Source organism: Pteropus medius, unplaced genomic scaffold (genome assembly GCF_902729225.1).
Source record: "Pteropus medius unplaced genomic scaffold, Ma_sr-lr_union100, whole genome shotgun sequence".
Taxonomy (NCBI): Eukaryota; Metazoa; Chordata; class Mammalia; order Chiroptera; family Pteropodidae; genus Pteropus; species Pteropus medius.
In genome coordinates, this window is record NW_024344370.1 from 7,216,364 (window position 1) to 7,237,187 (window position 20,824).

The 20,824-nt window shown below is 34.2% G+C and overlaps 1 protein-coding gene across 1 annotated transcript in view; it reads right to left on the reverse strand.

Annotated features, from left to right (window-relative positions):
- The window catches only part of PDE4D (phosphodiesterase 4D), a 1,171,348-nt gene that overhangs the window by 980,160 nt on the left and 170,364 nt on the right, over positions 1-20,824 (reverse strand). The window lies entirely within an intron of this gene.

Consider the following 20,824-nt stretch of genomic DNA (forward strand, 5'->3'; position numbering starts at 1 on the left):
CTTTACCTTTACCCAGCAACCAGGACAATAGTACTTGACTGAATAAATCTTCTTGCTTGCCTAGTATTTATACCTGGGCTTTAGAATTAGAACCTCAAAGGCTATTAATGAACTTAATTTTTTTGCTCTCTGCTCTGCAGAAGCCCCCTCCTTTTCCTGAGTCATGGAAACCAAGATCCATATTGAAGAGGCAACTAGAACTACAGGTAAAAGGGTTTGCATGAAAAAAAAATTGCCTCAGTAATTGCTTTAAAATAATTTTCTGTCACTTTTATACATGGGGCTTCTGCATTCACATTAGTCACTCGCAAGTTTGTTTGCTCAATTCCTTCTTTTAGGGACTGTGAGCTGCTGGGAGGACTGAGAACCCAAGTCCTTACTTTGTTGAATTCTAACGAGGGCACTTTCTGGGGCTCTAATTCATAATTAAAAATTAAAAATTACGTATTATACTAAGTTATTTTATGCATATTACTTTATTTAAATACAATAAAAACCCTATGAGATAGGTCATATTATTATTTCTACTTTACAGATTAAAAAAACTGAGGCACAGAGAGATTAAGCAATTACATGGAGGTCGTACAGCCACAGAGGTAATCCAACCTAGGTAATCTGGCTTTAGAGATCATCCTCTAACCACTGTGCTATTGACTCATCAAAGTCTTTTTAAAACTGCAACAAAATGTAATTCTATCATTGTAATAACTTTCTGACAAAATTTTATTTTTATTATAGTAAGTTTTGGCTATAATCATGTATGTTGAGTAAGATTCCATTTTAAACAACTATTTGCCAAAAAGTCTTTTGCAGCATACCGACTAGGAATTTTAATGAATCAGTTATATGGATATGAAGGTTGAACATAGCTTTTAAAAAATTTAATGATAGTAAACCTAGAAAATTGAATACATAAAATTGAAATAACCTAAATATTAATTTTACTTGTTTAAATACAAATCTCAAAAACTTTTTAAATAAAGTAGGTGAATATTTTTTAAAAGAAAAATAACAAACAATAATTGAGTATTCTTACTTCAGTTTTTATTGACTTGAAAAGAGTTCTTTTAAGTCACTGTACTAAGAAATCTCTTTCTTTACATCCCTGTCACATCTGGTGACAGCAAAGGTTAATTTGCCAACCTCCAGATGTGGACTATAACAATAAAATATTATGCTTTAAGAGAGTAGTGTTATAATTTTAGGGTAACAGTGAATCATGCAGTCCAATTCACAGTTGCTCAAATGAATAAAATATGGTATCTTGAAAACCCCAACAAAAAGACCCGATTGGAATCAACCTTCACAAAAACAATGTTAGCCTTAATGTACTGTGCCTTGACTCCAAATAGTTTTACAAATGTAGAAAAGATCATTGAAATGCAGTCACTTAATTTTTCAACTGAGAATAGCCTTTTCTTCTTTTAAATGTACTATACACAATCATATTTTATGCTGCAAAGAAAATCACATATAGGCAAAATGCATAGAGATACCAACAGTAGAAGAAAGCAAGTTGGAATAAGGCTAAGTGGGATCCCCAAAACTTGAACATAACTTTAGGAGTAGTATGGGTTCTGGTTTCCAATTTTATTTTATCATCGATGCCTTCTGACACCTCTCAATTCCAAGCTGTCCTTCCCGGACACCTGGATTTTTAAACTGCTTGACGCAGATGGAAAAAATATACAAATATATAGACATACATAGATTCACATACACATGTGTGTGCATTATTCATAAACACATTATTGCATCTAAATGCTTGAATTTGAAATTAAAGTTTCCCTTATCAATCACAAAGAAACTATGTCTCCACAGTCAGAATTAAAGATTCAACATGGAATAGTAACTAATCTATGCTAATAGGCCACCAGTTATTAATGAGATTATATAAGTGGATATGTATAATATATGGTTGATATTTGGTAAATGTTAGTTCCCTGTCCCTTTAAGTTATACAGAAAATATAAATATTAAAGAACTTGGAGTATATGAAGGAGATAGTGAACAATTCTTTACACAATACTGAGGATGTACCTTTCACAAGATCAGGGAATTAATTTTGTTCATTGATGGATCCTTAGCACTTAGACCAGTGCCTGTCCATAGCAGAATTCAACAAATATATGATAAATATATAAATAAATGATTGTGTAATAGGAAATAAGGAAGGGAAGTAAAAATGAAATGAAGGAAGAAATGGAGGGAGGGAGGAAGGAGACTGGCTAATAAACTATGGCTCATACTGTAATGTTTTTTCCAAGACCAGTGATTCTGAAAAGAAAATTAAGAAATCACTTTTTCCCCTGAAATACCTAAAAATATAACATATTCACTCTAGCTATATAGGAGAGAGGTCAAGCTCATGAGCTAGGGTGTCAGACTATGACTCAGTTCAAATCCCATTCTATCATTTTCACTTGTGGTATCTTGTTTAAGTCTCTTAACCTCTCTAAGCCTCAGTTTTCTCATCTGTAAAAGAGTTACAGTAAGTAATAGCATTTAGTATCTGTTATGGGCTAATTATATGTATGTATCTCCCTAAAATTCTTATGTTGAAGCCTTGTTCCTCAGTGTGACTATATTCAGAGATAAGGCCTTTAAAAAAGAAGATAAGGTTAAATGAGGTTCCTAGAATGGGGCTTTAATCCAGTAGGATTGGTGTCCTTATAAAAAGAGGAAGAGACACCAGTAGGGCATCCACACAGAAGGAAGGCCATATGAGAACATGGTGAAATGCCAGCCATCTAAAAGCCAGAAAATGAGGTCTTAACAGAAACAAGCTAAGCCAGCACCTTGAGATTAGACTTACAATCTCCAGAACTGTGAGATAATAAATGTCTGTTGTTTGAGACACCCAGTTTGTGGTATTTCTTTATGGTAGCCCAAGCTCACAGAAATACAGGACCTCAAAGGGCTTTTGTAAGCAGTGGACTAGAAAATAAATGTAAGGAGATTAGTAGCTAGCACAGAGATAATGTCTATAAATGCTAACAAATATTGTTGGGAGACAATTCTCCTTAAGTCTTTTATGTTTCTGCATCTCTTCTTAGCAGAAACTCTGAAAGCTTTGAGTCAGAACTATCTTTTCAAGGATGTTTGTATAGCAAACAGTCTTAGAAGATAGAGAGGGATGGTGTTTTCCTGTGGAGCAGAGGGAAAGTTTATTTTATTACCCAGTATAATAAAGATAATATATCCCTCTACGGCAAAGATTGGTCAGGTTTGCTGTAGCCTATTATAAAAGATTCAGATTCCCTAAACTCTCAGAGTTCCTCAGTTGTAACACAAATCCAACATGACTGCTTCATTTTGCCCCCATAGAACTTGGGGGAAAAGGATAACTGACACAAACATAAAGCTCACATTGCTTGCAGTGCCACGATTAATTAAGTCCTTTTTCTCTGACCCAGCAGTCTCATGTCTTCTGGGAGCATTCCTGAAACGAAGATGTCAGCCTAACACCTTAACTTACAAGTAGGTAAATTCAGATCTTTCACTGTTCTTGACAATTATAAATATTACTACCTTTATTCCTGCTCTTCAGGAAGTAAAAGCATGAAAAAAAATGATTTAAATATATAACCTTGGAAAGGGTAGCTGCTTTTGAATTAGGTGCTGATTAGTAAAGCAATTATTAGAGAGAGTATATGTCCTCCTAAAACTAATCCTTCCAGATTTGCTTCCATACTCTATTCTATCCATTATCTCTTAACTCTGATTTCTCCAAAACTTTACTTCACCATACAACCATCTTATATCTCTTTCCCATTCACAGCCAAATCTCTTTTAAGAGTCATATTTATTATCTGTCTTTCTTTCCTCATTCCTCAATCTACCTCAATATGCCTTGCTTCATCATCTCTACGAAAACAGTTTAGAAAAGCTACCATGACCTTTTTGTCAGCAAATGCAATGGGCATTTATCATCCTTCCTCTTATTTGAACTTTCTGCAGCATTTAGCATTGTTATCTAATCTCTCCTTTAAAACTCTCTCTGGTGTTTGTGATTTTCCACATTCCTCCTCTTGATTTTCCACATTCTGTCTTGTTGCCTGCTCAAGCCCCTCTAGTCAGACTTTAAAAGGTTTAGTTCTTTAAGGCTCAGTCCTATGTCCCCATCTCTTGGGAGCCTATTGTCTCTCTTCATGTGATCTCATTTGTGCTCAGAGGTATAATCAACATCAATCAATCACAAATTTAATCTCTGAACTGGACTTCTTTTCTGAGATCCAAACTCATGGATCTAATTCAACATCTCTTTGAATTTTATTTAAGTGTCTTAAATTAAATATATACAAATCCAAGTTCTTGATTGTTTCTCTCCCTTCCCACACTAACATCTGATTTTCCTGCAGAGATAGATACATACATGTATATACATACATACATAGATGGTATAAACATAGATATAGATAAGTGGTACTATCATTCACGTATTTCTGCAAACAAGAAACCCAGGAGACATCTTTTACTCTTCCTTCTCTCTTTTATTCCCCCATACTATACCAAACCACATCCTATTTTGCCTCCTAAACATCCCATGCATCTGCTCATTTAATCTCCACATCCCATCACCATCATATCTCATCTAGACTCCTAACAAGTCTTTCCACATTCACTCTTGGCCTCTTCAATTCAATTGATTATTTGCCATCATCCCCATCTAATTCCTTAAACTCTTCAGTTCTATTCTATTGTTCTTACAAATTGTTATCATGGTTGACAAAGCCACATGTGCTCTTGCTCTCATTTTCCATTTCAGGCCTATTTCATATCACTCTTGCCTTAGCTTTCTGTATTATAGTCTCATTGTCTACTTTTATTTCCTCAAACATTACATTCTCCTTAATGTCATACTCTCTTCCGACTCAGTCATCTCTGAGAATGCATTTCTCCTTTTCCTCATCACTTTACTACTCTACTTTTCTCGTCCTTTAAATTTCAATCCAAGTATCTCTCTCTCAGGAAAAATTATCGTGATTTCTCTAATATTCATGTACCATCACGGCACCTTATACTTTCCCTTTATTATTCACATTATAGTTTATAAATATAAACACATGTGTATATGTACACATAAAGTTTTTCAGTTATTTGATCATATCTTTCTTCTCGTAAATTGTTACCTTCAAAAAAGCAAGATCATGTATGCTTTACTCACCATGACTGATGTATATAAGATATTCTGTAGAGACTAACAAAAGTTAACAGAGCTATAGGAATAGGAACCTGGTCTAACTAAATTCATCTGCCCAGGACAGAGTATATGGATAATTGGCAAGTATTTTTTTAATAACAAATATGAAAATATTCATGTCATTTGAATGAATCAATAAGTGCTAATGCAGGAGATTGTTACTTTGGTGACCCCCCAATAAAATATGCTTCCCAGTACCACACCCTCATGTCATCCTCTCACCTTGAAACTGGGAGGGCCCTGATTTGCTCCAACCAACAGAATGCTGTGAAAAGTGAAGGTGCGCCAGTTCCAGGGCTAAGCATTAAGAAAGTCTAGAAACGTTTACTCCTGCATGCTTGGGTACCCTGAGCGGCTGTGTAAGATGTTCCAATACTAGAGAAGTCACATAGAAAGACCACATGAAAAGGAAAAGCGTCCGAAACTACCTGGAAGGAGAGAAGCTCAGTCATCCCAGCATCCCAAGTGAGCCTAGCCCTAGCCCACTTCTGGCCCACCAGCTGAATATAGTCACATAAGTGACCATCAGAAAAATAACTGCCTGTTGAGCATGAGAAATAGTAAAAATGGTTATTTTTTTAAGCCATTAAGGCTAGGGGAGTTGAATGCAGTTAAAATAAAATAGCTAAGAACCAAGAATAATTAGGTATCAATTTAAAAGAATTTCCATATAAGATCACTGATACATCTGGATTTTTTAATGTCAATATTTTATTTTTTCTCTAAGTTGAGAACTTCAGATTATAATTTAATAGTGAAAGTATATGTAGCCCACCACTCATAAATAATACACATTCTGGTAACTTGGATATCTTTACTTCAGATTTTAGTCCTCTTTTAATACCAATATTTATCTAGTATTATTTTTTTAAAGTTTATGATGTTATTTGCATTCAGAAATGAAAACCACAAAATCAAATTATTCCTCTCACAAGGTTAACAAATTCACTTTTCTTATAAAGTATTGTTATTGTCAGTTACAATGTTTTCTCCTGAGATTAGGCCATCAGAGTTGCTTGACTACAACATTCTTAAATATTGATAAAATAGTTATTTTACAGTAAAAGATGAAAAGAAAAACATTTAGATCTTGAACTGAAGATTATGAACTTTCAGAATATTTCAGAGGAGATGCAAGTATCATATCCTTAATTTATAAATGAACTTCTAAGTTCTGAAAGATACCATTACTTAATAAAGGCCAAGGGTGGGGGGCGGGGGGCGGAATCAATACTATCAGACAGATCTTCTTCAACAAAAGTCATAACTAAAATGCTCACATCTCAGATATGGCCCACTTACTATCATTAAAAGTAAACTCCTATACAGTCAATTTCTTTGAGCAATCTCTTGGGTTTAGCTTCTAGAACTCTAGTTTTAAAGTAGTTAATCAAGTGACAAGAATCGATGTTTGATTTTGAATACTTCCCCAGACGCAAGCATAGCAGTTATTCAGCAAATTTCATTAGAGAAATCTGGAATTTAGCCCAATCATTTTGAACAGAAATTGTCTTACATAACTCTTCTTCAACCTAAAGGCCACTTAGCCTCCTCCAAGAAAGAGCTATTTCTGCTGAAGGGACATTTTCACTCTATTACATTAATTGTTTGGATATTGCTGACCATGTAACACCTAAGCTCTTCAAAGAAGAGAACACACATCGGAATAGTCAGTGCAACGAGCATCATGGGAGGCTATGCTGGCTACAATTTAAATTTTGTGCTTATTGTTGATTTTGTTTCTAATTAATGATGAATTATGCGAGCTCAAAATCTAACAACAGCAAAAGAGAAAAGAAAAAGAAAAATATTTTAAAGTAAAATACTAAAATGTGAATTTAGAAATACTACTTAAAATTTTCCTGAGCTTTACTCATTTCCAGATGAGTTTTTAATTATTTTAAAATAGTGGGTTTTTTTTTTTTTTCAGACATCAGTAAAGTTAGAAGAGAGGTTCTGAAGAAAAAACAAACCCTACTCCTGAACACCGCAGTCTAGGCAAAAATGGAACAACATGATGTCTTTTGCAATGGAGAAATTTATTCTAGTTCTGTATTTTGCATTCCTTGAGAGCCACCCACCTCCTTTCTTTCTTTGCCATTAGAAAAGGCACTCTGACCACCGATATAACAAACTCTTGCTTTGGAAAAAACAGTGAGGAACACTGATTTTATTCTGGTTCATACAAGAAGAGGAGTAGTTGGGAACTTCTTTCAATATTGCAAAAGTATTTCTTGATCTTTGACTGTAACGATGTTTGACTAAAGAGAAAAAAGATGGATCAATGGTAGAGAAGAAAACGTTAGACTAAATGAGTAGGATAGCACAAGAAAAGGTCTCAGCTCCTTTTATGATCATAAAACCTTCCTTGAGGTGTTTTCCAAAACTTCTTGGCAGCCTAAAGTGGGATGTCTTTGAAAGCAATGGAACAGCAAACATCACCCATCAGTGGTAGGTAGTCTTTGGCATGGGTTCTGAAAGATATCAGATAAAACCTCGGTTCTGGCATAAACAGGCTGAAGGTTGTTCTTATCATGACCTGGGGTATGCTAAAAGATAGAAGTCTGTTCTGGGAAAAAAGAAGGTATGTTCACACAGAAAAGGAAAAGAACTGGAATGGTTCATAATGGCAGAAAGAAATTAAAGCTATATTTTTTGAAGGAGGGGGTGCAAATTCATTTCATCATTTTTCAATAGTGACATCATGATTTAACTGAGGGAAACCACACTTCCCCATCTCAGGACTTTGGGGTATGACCCTACCTAGTCACAGTGATTGGCTCACTGGTGATCATATTGATCTATGTGAGTTCATTGAGATTCAATCCTGAGACTTTTATTAAAACTATTAGAACAGACAAGCTGTCATTCCGCTGAGGTGGCTGAAGCAATAGGATGTAAACCTCATAGCAAAGTATGTAAGTTGGTGGCAAGGTTATACGCATGGAAGTTGCTTGAATGAAGCCTGTTCAGAGGAAAACTGAGCTGTGCGATAGAGAAATGGCCCCAACAATATTTCTGAAGTCCTGGATCCAGACTGACCCCCTGGGTTTTTCAGTGATCTGATGCATTTAAATTGAATTATCATCACTTGCAACCAGTGAACAAAATCCACAATACATGGTAATATATCAAAGAGACAAAGTAAATAAAAATCGTATGGAAAAAAATACACACCTCAAGGGTCATAGCAAATTATTCAAATGAGACTATAATCAACCTATCAACCCATTCTCTGCTGTGAGACCAGCAGTGACCTTTCAGAATGATGACCCCAAACGCTCAGTCTTGAGTCACAACAACATTGCCAGCTCTGCCACACACCGGCACTCAGTGGGCCAGTGTAAAATTGAGATCACAGTTCAGCTGTGGAGATGAGATATTATAATTTAAGCAGTTGCATAACAATTTAAGTGATTATGAACCAAAAAGAAACAAAAGTTAGAGACGTCCTGCTGTGAACTGACACAGCGTCAAAGAAAAACTCTCTTAGTCAATCAGTTGTTTAATAAATTCCTTCTAATCATTCTCTCATTAGTCATTTTAAGCCTGGATTTTTACAGACAGGATCTATAACCAACTGTTTCTAACATTGTTAACTAAAAAAAAGCACCACCTTCGCATTTAGGTGTTTGTGCACAAAAGGCTCAGTAGGATATGTAAATTTAAATTGCTTCAATTAAAGAAGTTTTAAGCAATTGCAATATAAAGTTTAGTAACACTAAGACAATGAAATACTGTGGGAAATATTTTAAAATAGCCGTAACTATTAAGCAATACTCTGGCTATCATGGTTCTGTTGTCAAGACAATAATTTAGTCACTGACAGGGGTGCAAGCAAGTTATACTAAGCCTTTGAGTAAAGGAATAATCCTACTTTCTTGTAACTTTTAATCCTTTCAAGTCTCTGGTCAATTCTTTTTGGATTACCAAGAGGATCAGCAATAGTTTTCCTGGCACTGATGTTTTGCTTTAGTCAAACATGATGTTTTGCTTTAGTCAAACATCTATTCCTGCAGTTCTATTCCTTAGCCTCACATGTCAGTAAATCCAAACTTAAGAGCCATATCAAAGGTGTGCTCTTGAGACACCAACAGATATGTGACATTTCAGGGCAAGTACTCTAGACCTCGGTCAGGCACTGCCTCTTTCTACAGACACATTCCAATGAGAAACACTACAGATGTTTTTCAACCACTTGTGTGCAAACTTGGGTAAAGCGGGTTATTTCACAAAGATCCAGGAAGCATAATTATTACTAAGCATTTTTGTAGAAGTCAGTATGATACTAACTGTTCATACACATAAGGAAGCCTTAGACTCAGCCCACAGAATAGAAAAGGTAAACTGAAATCTGATCTATGGAACTAATATATTTTCAAGTTTCTCTCCAAGAAATTAAAAGTACCAGGGCAGAGAGTGAGACAAAACAAATAAAATTATTTAAAAGGTCTTCAGAGACTAAGCAGAAAAACCATAAAAGTTTAATAAAGGCTTGGAAATAAAAATAGTGAACATGTACAAATGTAACAGTCACCATACCACTAATAGAAAAACATTACTGAAAATTGAAGAAGAGGGTATTAAATAATTCCAATTATTCCTTAATACTTGCAGAAAAGTATTTCTGAAACTAAAAAATCAGAACCTATATAAATACCTCAAAGCAAAAACTCAGTGGGCCAGTGTAAAAATACCTGTAGTGTTTCTCATCTGTAGTGTTTCTCATTGGAATGTGTCTGTAGAAAGAGGCAGTGCCTGACCGAGGTCTAGAGTACTTGCCCTGAAATGTCACATATCTGTTGGTGTCTCAAGAGCACACCTTTGATATGGCTCTTAAGTTTGGATTTACTGACATGTGAGGCTAAGGAATAGAACTGCAGGAATAGATGTTTGACTAAAGCAAAATTAGCAAGAAACCACGCATATCAGATGTGGTTATATAGTCTTAAAGGATAACAGTAGAAGGTGGCCATGGCTACACACATATACACACATACACATATGTGCGCGCACACACACACACACACACACACACACACACATATACATACCACGAACAAGTCACACCCTTGTGGTCCACTTGTGTCATACATTCCAACAAATATTTATCTAGTCTACTATGTAATATGTATTTTGCTACACATTTGTAGATCTATAATACCCATCTAATGTTAAAATTTTAGTGGTTATTATTTTTCTTAAAGCTGTCAGGTTCCCAGGGCCACTAGATAGAGACATAGTTCTTGACTAGTGATTCCCAGTTTAGGATTTTATGGAACAATAAAAATATTACATTAAAATACTACTTTGAGATTAACATAGGAGTTACAACTTTTTTTTTGCAAATTGAAAGCATCACAAAATAATTGTCATATAACTTTTTTTTTAACAAAGGGAAATTTTAACAACATAAATTAGAAAGGTCAGACTCTTAAAAGAAGAAAAGGCAGTTTCCCAAGGAATAAAAACTGTGGTCTTTAAATACTTTTTCTAGTCTATTCACTCTTCTACTTTCTGGTACTTCAGTTATGCATATTTTGCTATACTTAATGGTGTCTCATATTTCTTTGAGATTCTGTTTATTTTCCATCCGTTTTTCTCTGTTCTTTAGACGCGTAATCTCAATCAACATATCTTTACTGATTCTTTCTTCTTCCAGGTCAAATCTTCTGTTGAACCCCTCTAGTAAATTTTTATTTGTTATTTTAGTTTTCAGCTCTAGAATTTCTATTTGTTATTTTTATTAATTTCTATTTCTTTATTTACATTCTTTATTTGATGAAATACTGTCATCATACCTTCCTTTATTTTTTAAAACACAGTTTCCTTCAATTCATTGAATATATTTATAAGAGTTGTTTTGATGTTTTGTCTGCTAAGTCTGACATCTTGGTCCTCTCAACTGCAATTTCTCTTGCTTTTTTTATTTCAGTACATGAGTCACACTTTCCTGTTTCTTTGCATGCCTCATAATTTTTTTGTCAAAAACTAGATATTTTAGACAATATATCTCAGCAACTCTAGATACTAATTCCTACACCCTGTGGCTTGTCATTGTTATTTGCTTATTTAATTGTTTAGAAACTTGGCTGGACTATTTCAGTGAAGTCTGTTTCCCTTGCAGTTTGCAGCCTCCGGTGTCACTCTTCAGAGGGCACAGCCTTGGTTCTTCCTCTTTGACTACCTCTTTCCCTGACCTGTTAAGTTGTGTGACTCTGCTGGTAAATACTTGACTATTAGCTGCTGTTAATTGTGGGCTGGTTGCTCTATTGTTTTCAACAAGACCCTGGGAGATAGGTTGCTCCAAAGTCTAATTTAATTAAATTCAGTCACCTTCCAGGAGTAGTATTTGAGACTAGGTTTTGAGGCTTGTTGCAACCCCAGAAGTACTCTTCTTAGCTATCTCTTTCTCTGGTATTCTATTATACTTCTAACTGGCCTACAATTTATCTAGCAGCCTTGTCTAAATTGCTTAATACCAAAATCTTCGATTTTTTTCCAACTGCACTCTTAGGCTTGAACATCCTCACATTCTGTCCCAAATAAAGTCAGTTCCTTTGGGAAGAGCTATGGAGTTCTCTGTCTTATAGGCTGCCCCATTCTCTCGGAAAAAAAAAAATCTGTACCACTGCTCTGGTTCTAGGGTAAGGGGTGGTGGCCTGTTTCTCTCAAAGTAGTCTCTGCTTTACGAGCAGGGTACTGACCAGGGACAGTAGCCTCTGGTCTTCTAGGCTCACCTCTCCCGGTGTGGAGCCTCTGTCCTATGAGCAAGCTGGTTGAGACAATAGGTGGTTGGTGCCCATTGTCTTTGGTCTGCTATCCCTAGAGAATGAATGGGAGTCCCAGACCTCTAAGTCCTCTTTCCTAGTGTTTAAAACCCAGAGGCGGGGAGAGGGATTAGAAATGCTAATGACCTGACCCTCTAGGGGAGATGCTGTAGCCCTAGGCTGGAAGCTTAGGGGACAGGGAGCCCCATGTTTTTGACTGCAACAACTTGGAGTGCAGGCTCTGTTATGATAAGCTTGTGGAACAGAGGGAGAGGGAGTGGGTCATGACTTAAAAGCCATAAACTCTGGCTACTGTAACCTTGATCTGGTATATTTTCTTAAATAAACGTTTCGCCATTTGCTGTGTGCCCTTAGGATAATTTCCAGACTTAAATGGTTAGGTTTTTAAAATAATTTTCACCAGTTATAGTTATTTCACCTAGGATCCAGTCTACTCATGCTGCCATTTCAGAAGGTGATCATGAGTTTTTTTTAACTCATTGTGCTATAGACTGTTGAAAAATTTATAACACTCCTAAATATTTCCATAGACTGGCATTTGTAGACCGAAGCCTAATAAATTACATTTTCCAAAGAAAGACAGCTTCTTAAAGAAAGCTCTAAATTAGAATTCTCTCATTTTAGTGTTCATGACAATCACTAGGAGAGGTTTTTAAAAGTGTAGAATCCAATCTCTAACCAAGCAATTCTAATTTATGAGGTCTGGGGTAAGGCCAGAGACCTAGCACTTTAAAAGAGTACCTTAGCAGTGCTTTTCAAAATTTAATATGCAAATGAATCATCTGATCACCTGGGATATTTTCAATAAAATTTTTATTCTGAAAAAATTTTAAATTACATAACAACTGCAATACAGAGGATTCACAGTACAGAGGATTCTCATATACTCTTCACTCAGCTTCCCCTAATATTAACGTCTTACAAAATAACCCCGGTACTTTGCCAAAACTAAGAAATTTGCATCAATATGATACTATTAACTAAACTATAAACTTTACTAGGATTTCACCATTTTTTCCACTAATATCCTTTATCTACTTCAGGATAACACATTGCATTTAGTCCAGGATCTTCTTAAAATGCAGATTTCTGCATTTTGTATAATATCTTCAAATTTATTATGATTAGTTACATGTATTTGGAAACTTCTTTAAATTCGTTGAAACAGAGGGCTTTTTTTCCACCCATGAACCTCTAGTTAATTATGCAGCCTCTACTTGGGGATATAAATAGTCTCTAAATTTTAGACTATAAGCCAGAGTGACAGCCTGGATCCCTCTCATCTCTTATTCTAAACTCAATGATAAGTAGTCATCACATATTCTTTCAGCATTAGCATTTCAAGGATTTCTAGAAAGCCACCTCCTCCAATACTCTTGGCTCACAGAAAGTGAATCTGAAACTCAAAGAGGAACATGACCTTGATCAAAGTCAAATGGCGATTAGGCTCCAATCCACAATTCTCATTTTACCACATCATCTCCAACTGTCTCAATGTTTTCAGACTTTGAGAATGCAAATGCCTCCTTTATATGTTGTGATATGAACTATTTTAATGCAATAAAAAAAAAAACAGCATACTAGCATGCCCTTAGCCTTATTTAAACTTAACGGTTTATTATATTTCTCTTTTTTTAAAGGAATAAATCAATTCATCCCCATACAAATAGGGTAACTTTATTTTTGACAAAAGTGAAAAAATAATTCAATGGAAGAAGTATAGTATTTTCAGCAAATGGTGCTGGAGCAACCCATTTGAATATCCATAGTATTAGAACCTTGACATAAACCTTACCCTATTTTTAAAAATTAACTAAAAATAGATGGTAGACTTAAACATAAAATGTAAAAGCATAAAGTTTTAGAAGATAACAGGAGAAAATATTCAGGACTTGGGCTTAGTGAAGTACAGAATGACACCAAAAGCATAATTCATAAAAGAAAAATATCAATAAATTGTACTTCGTTAAAATTAAAAATTTTTGTTTTGTGAAGGACCATGTTAAGAGAATGAAAAGACAAGCTACATACAGACAGAGAGAAAAATATTTGTAAACTAAGTATTAGACAGAACTCACATCTATAACTTAAAAAAAATATATCTTCTCTCAAAACTCAATAATCATAAAACAATCCAATTAGAAGATGGTCAAAACAGATAGACACTTCACAGAAGAGGATATATGGGTGACAAGCATATGAAAAGATGCTCAACATCACTAGCCTAATGTTCCCCAAAAGATGTCCATATCCAATCCTCAGATCCTGTGAATATGTTACATTACATGGCAAAAGATAATTAAGGTGGCAGATGGAATTAGAGTTGCTCTTCAGCTGACCTTAGATAGAGCAATTATCCTGGATTATATGGGTGGGCCTGATATAATTGCAAGATATCTTAAAAGTGAAAACACAAGGCAAAAGAGGTCTGAATGATGTGACATGAGGAAGACCCATCCCACTTGTGATGCATTTGAAGATAGAAGTGGACCATGAGTTAAGGAAACAGATTCTCCCCTAGAGCCTCCAGAAAGGAACACTTGCTGCCAACACCTTGATTTCAGCCCAGTGAGACCTGTGTCAGACTTTTGATCTATAGAACTATAAGATAATAAGGCTGTGTTGTTTTAAGCTACTAAGTTTATGGTCATTTGTTATAGCAATGGTAGAACACTAATATACTATCCATTAGAGAAATGCAAAGTAAAAATATGATATCACTACCCATCTAATAGAACAGCTAAAATTAAAAATGACAATACCAAATACTTGCAAAGAAACAGAAAAACTGTTTATCTCATAAACAGTTGGGAGATATAAAACAATATAGCCACTCTGGAAAACAGTTTGATAGTTTTTTTAAAGAAATAAACATGCATTTACCTTATGACTCTGGGGCACTTATCCCAGATAAATAGAACTTTATGCCTGCACAAAAACCTATCTGCAACTAACTGTTCATAGCAGCTTTATTTGTAATAGCCAAAAACTGAAAAGACCAAAATGTCCTTCAATAGTTGGATGGCTAAAAAACTGTGATATATCCATCTCATAAAATGCTATTAAGCAATAAAAAGGAATGAATTTATCATACAACAATTTGGTTAGATCTCAAGGACATTACATTGAGTACAAGTATTTTTAAAGCCAATTTTAAAAAGTCACATACTATATGGTTCAATTTACATAACATTCTCAAAACAACAAAATTTTATAGAAATGGGAAACAAGTTAGGTGGTTGCCAGGGATTAGGGACCATAGGGGAAAGAGAGTGGGTGTGACTAAAAAAAGCATAGCACAAGGGAAATTTCTGTAGAGATAGAGCTGTTTAAATCTTTTTTCTTCCTTTAAAAGTTTATTTCTTTATTTTCAGTTAGAATTGACATTCGATTTTACTTTATATTAGTTTCAGGTGTACAGCATAGTGGTTAGATATTTATATAATTATGAAGTGATCCCCCTGATTAGTCTAGTATCCATCTGGCACTATACACAGTTATTGCAATATTGTTGACTATATCCCCTAGGCCGTACTTCACATCCCCTTGACTATTTCATAACTACCAATTTATACTTCTTAATCCCTTCACCTTTTGTACCCATCCCTTCAATCCCTCTCCCATCCAGCAACCATCAGTTTAGTTTGTTCTCTATAACTGTGAGTCTATTTCTGTTTCATTTGTTCCTTTATTTTGTTCTTTAGATTTCACGTGAGATCATATGGTATTAGCCGTTCTCTGTTTGACTTATTTCACATAGCATAATACCTTCCAGGTCCATCCATGTTGTTGCAAATGGTAAGATTTCATTCTTTTTCATGGTTGAGTTATAATCAATTGTATATATGTATTATGTCTTCTTTATCCAAGGTCTATTGATGGGCACTTAGATTGAGATGATGGTTACACAGATCCACATATGTGACAAAATGGCAAAGAACTATATATACACACATTGGACCAATTTCAAACTCCTGGTTTTGATATCATTCTATGTTATGTAAGGTATAATCACTAGTGGAAATTGGATGTAGGGTAAACCGAATATTTCTGTATTATCTTTGCGACTTCCTGTAAATCTCTAATTATTAGCAAATAAAGAGCCGAAAAAAACATTTTAGATAGAGTTGAAGCTCCAGTGTACCCCTTCCTCTCTGATCTCATTTCCCTTGTTTTCTACCTCCCTTCACAGAAGTATTCTAAAATTAGTATTTAGAATTTCCATTCTCTTTTAATTATTTTACCACCTATGAATATATTCTTTGAAAAAACAGAATGTTGTTTTAATATGTTCTAAAATTTATAGAAATGATATATCATATTAACTTTTCTGCAGCTTGTGTGTTTTTATTTTTGCAATTTTTATGTTGTTGAGATAGAGTTTATGCATTTTACCTGTTGTACAATACTTTACGAATATACCACTATTTGTACTTTCTTCTACCAATGGACATACAGAACTTTTTCCAGTACTATGCCATTATAAAATGTCAAAATAAGCATCCTAGTGTATGTCTCCTGGTGAACACATATAAGCATGTTTTTATGATGTATACCTAGAAGTAGGATTTCTCCTTTAGGATATGTATATTTTTAAAATTTACTAAATAATGTCAACCTGCTTTCCCAGTCAGTTGTACCAATTTATTCTTCCACATCGTTGTCAATATTTGGTATTTTCAGACTTTAGTTTTCATTAAACTGACTTCTATGAAATAAGTTTTTTATTTGTTTCATTTGCATTTACCTGATTATTAGTGAGGTAGAGTATTTATGTTTTATCAGCCATTCTTATTTCTCTTCTGTAAATTGTCTATATTTACATATGTTTCTATTGGGTTGAATGTTTTTATATTTACTTATATTTACTTGTAAATTCTAATTTTTATTGCTTATATGCATTATAAATATCTCCTAGTCTAAAACATCTTTTTTTCATATTGCTGGAATATTTTGCTGTAAGAATTTTTTTGTTTTAATATAATCAGTCATTATTTTTCTTTATAGTTTGTGTTACAATGTCTTGTTTAAGAACTCCTTTCCTACTGAGTGGCCATAAATTCTTATGTGCTTTTTTCCTAAAGGTATAAATTCTTTTCTTTTAACTTTTACACCTAAATTCCACCTGGGATTTAATTTGTATATGATGTAAAGAAAGGTTCTTATTATGTTTATTTCTCCCTATGAATAGCTACTATTCCATTTATTGGATCCTTTCCACACTGATCCTAAGACATACATGGGCCTATTCCTGAACTTGGTATATTTATTTATTGTTGCTACGCTATTCCAATGTCTTCATCATTATGCCTTTACAATAACTTGATAATGTGATACAACTAGTCTCCCCAACTTCTTCAAAATTTTATTTGTTATTTCCAGCCTTTAGTGTTTCATACACTCTTTTGAATCAGCCTGTCAATTTTCTCAAAACGAACAAATGACAACAACAAAAAACTAACTCCTGTATGGGCTCTTATTAGGATTTATAAACTAATATAGGAAAAATTGAATCTTTATGATATTAAGTGATCCTACTTCAAATATGGTATATCTCTCATTTATTTACATCTTGAGTCTTAAATAAAATTTTGTAATTTTATCATAAAAGACTTGCACATTTTTTGTTAAATTTATCCCTACATATTTCTAGTTTTTATTGATAGTATTCATTGTATATGCTTTTAAACTGAATTTTCTAATTTTTTATTGATGGTATATGCAGAGGTGGTTTATTTTATAGCCAGTAATTTTCCTAAATTTTTGTATCTTTTCTAATAATTTTTCTTTAAAGTCTCCTTCTAATTTTGAAAATCATATTAACTACAGTTAATGACAATTTTATTTCTCCTTTTTCTTTCCTTTTATCTTTTATCTTTAGTTACTGCACTGGCTAGAACTACCAGTTAAATATAAACAGAGGTTGGAGTCATTCTTTTCTTGTTCCAGATTTAAAGAAGTTATTTCTAATGTACAAATACTAGCTATAATGTTTCTAGTTTTTTAATGACTTTTTCCTTGCTGAAGCCTGCAAAAAGTTACCTTTTTTATAATCTCGTCAGAGGACCAGCTTTTGATTTTGTTTTATATTTTATTAATAGTCATTTTTATTATTTTCTTTATTTTACTTTATGTTTGCTCTTTTTGCTTTTTAAATTCTTGAATCGAATGCTGGGCTTATTAACTTTTATTCTTTTTTCCTAATATAGGGATTTAAAGATGAAACTCTTATTTCAGACTTAACTACCATTTTTGTTGCTTCCTATAAGTTTTGTTATGTATTATTTTAATCAATATTAACATTCAGTTTTAAATATTTTTTAATTTTCCTTATGTTTTTTGCTTTGATACATGAGTTGTTTGACAGTGTGCTTACTAATTTTTAAATCCACCTGGAATTTTTTTGTTGCCTTTTTGCTTAATATTTTAATTTAATTGCATAACAGTCAGATACTATATCTTGCCAATTCTTTTTATTCTATCCTTCTAAAATACTTAGTAAGCACTCACTAAATTTTCTCATTCTCTCCAATATGTCTCTTAACTTCTTATTCGTATTTTCTATTTTTTCTCTTCAGTGCATTCTGGTTGATTTCTTCAAATTAACTCAAATTCGAATCAATTACAGTTGACTATTTCACTCTTAAGCTATATCTAACATGTTTAACCTATCTGATAATCTTTTAATTTCAATTACTGTGTTTTTTTAATTTTAGAATTTCTATTTGTTTCTTTTTTTGCAAATTTAATTTTTCTTATATTTATAATTTATATTGTATGTCTTTATCGTGTTCAAAATTCTTATTTTATGCTCTCTATAAAATAAAGACATTAGATTTTAATCCATCTTTTTGCTGTGTTTTATTACTCTTGCTCATGGGGGATGTTGTCCTATGTTTTATAATTTTAGGTTATAACTTTAGGTTAATCTTTAGAAGGAATTTATCTGTAGAAAAACTGTCCACAGTGATATGTCTTTGAAGGAAACATTTTCTAAGACATAGCTTTCTTGTCTCTTCTGTGTTGATAGTAATTTTTTTTTCTAGAGCCTTCCATTCAAAGGTCACAACTTTGTGCTGAAGATCTCTGTTCCAATCCAAAGAGTCTCAACTTTTCATCTCCACATAATGGTTAAAACTCAAGCCTTTGATTTAAGAAGACCAACTACATTCTCCCAAGGGCAGCAGAGCATCAGTTTATATGTTTATTCCTGAGGTTTTCAATTCCATCTTTATTTCTGACCTATGGTGATGACCTATTTCCTTTCAAGATTAGATGTGCATGAAAGAGGTTGATTATTTTATTGTACTTAGCATTCTAAGTGTTTGTACAAGTCACAATATTATCGGCCATGTTTCTAGAACTAGAAGTAAAAACTAACTTATCTTCTCTAGTAAAAATCAACTTATATCACAATTGGCAAGCTGAATTCTTTTAACTTACCAATTGGGAAACTATTTCAGTTCAGAAGTGTTTTATCCAAAACTTGTTTTATCACTCTTAGTCCCAGTTTCAGGTAACCATGTGGAAAAATATATAATTAAGGTCAATACATAGCCCAGAGTTACAATTAGATAGAAACTACACAGCTTCGCATGGATCCAAATAAGTCTTTCCATTTTTTTGGCATCTCTCAGAAGATCTTTCAGGCACATTTTTCTCCAATGTCTAAGCACAGGTCATTTCTCATGTAAGTTTTTTCTGCTCACTATCAACAAACTGTACCACTTTAGGTTAAACTATATGAAATGGACAATATTTGACTGTTCTTAATCCACAAAAAGGCAATTTCATATGATTCAACTTAATAAAATATGACAGATGGTGATATGTGCTATCAAAAAGAACGCAGGGTAAGTGGATAGAGTGATGGGGTGGGTGTGAATGTGCCATTTTAAATAGCGTGGCCACAAAAGCCTCTCTTAGAAAACATGCTTGCACAAAGATCGAAATGAAGTGAAGACATGAGTATGTGGATATATGGAGGAAGAACATCCAATGAGAGGGATGTGTATGTGGAGAGGTTCTGAGAAAGGAGTTCATATGGCATATTCAAGAAACAGCAAGAAAAGCCAAGGGGTCTGAGTGAAATAAATGAGAATAAGAGTGGTGCAAGATGAGGGCAGAGAGGTGGCAAGAGCCAGCCCAGGAATGCCATTAGCCACAATAAAAACTTTCTATCTCGCTGGTAGTGAGATGGGACGTCCTTGGAAAGTTCGGACAGAGGAATGGCAAAGCATGACTAGCGTTTTCAGTGGTATAGAGGCCAGTCTCCAGAGGGATCTTAGTTAGGAGACTATTGCATTAGCCCAGGAGCGAGACCATGGTAACGAAGACTTAGGTGGTAGCAAACGAAATAATGAAGAAAGGCTGGGTATTCATAATGCTTTCATGACTCTTCTAACCTTTCTTTTTCAAAGCATATTTGTTGCATCAATGTCTTATCCCCAAACAAGTACATTTTCACACTCTCATATCCTTACTTTGGTTGATTCTGGTGTCAAAATCATCTTGCCTGCCTGCTGCTTGATTCCAATAAGGAATTTCTAGATCATCCTACATTCAACACCCCCAAAATCTACATTTGCATGTATCATAGCCTAACACATCTGCATCACCACTTTTGTCTCTAATCATTCTCAAGACAATGGCATCATACCTGATCAAGGAGGAGTTGGAGTTCAGTATGCAGGAAGCATCACCAAAAAAAATGAGCATGTGGCTCCAGAGGCCACCACTATGCTTCTGTCTCTTCCTGTAGACTATAACTGCTGGGTGGGCTGGGTCACAGCAAAAAACAGCAGGAAACAGCCATTCAGTCCACTATGAA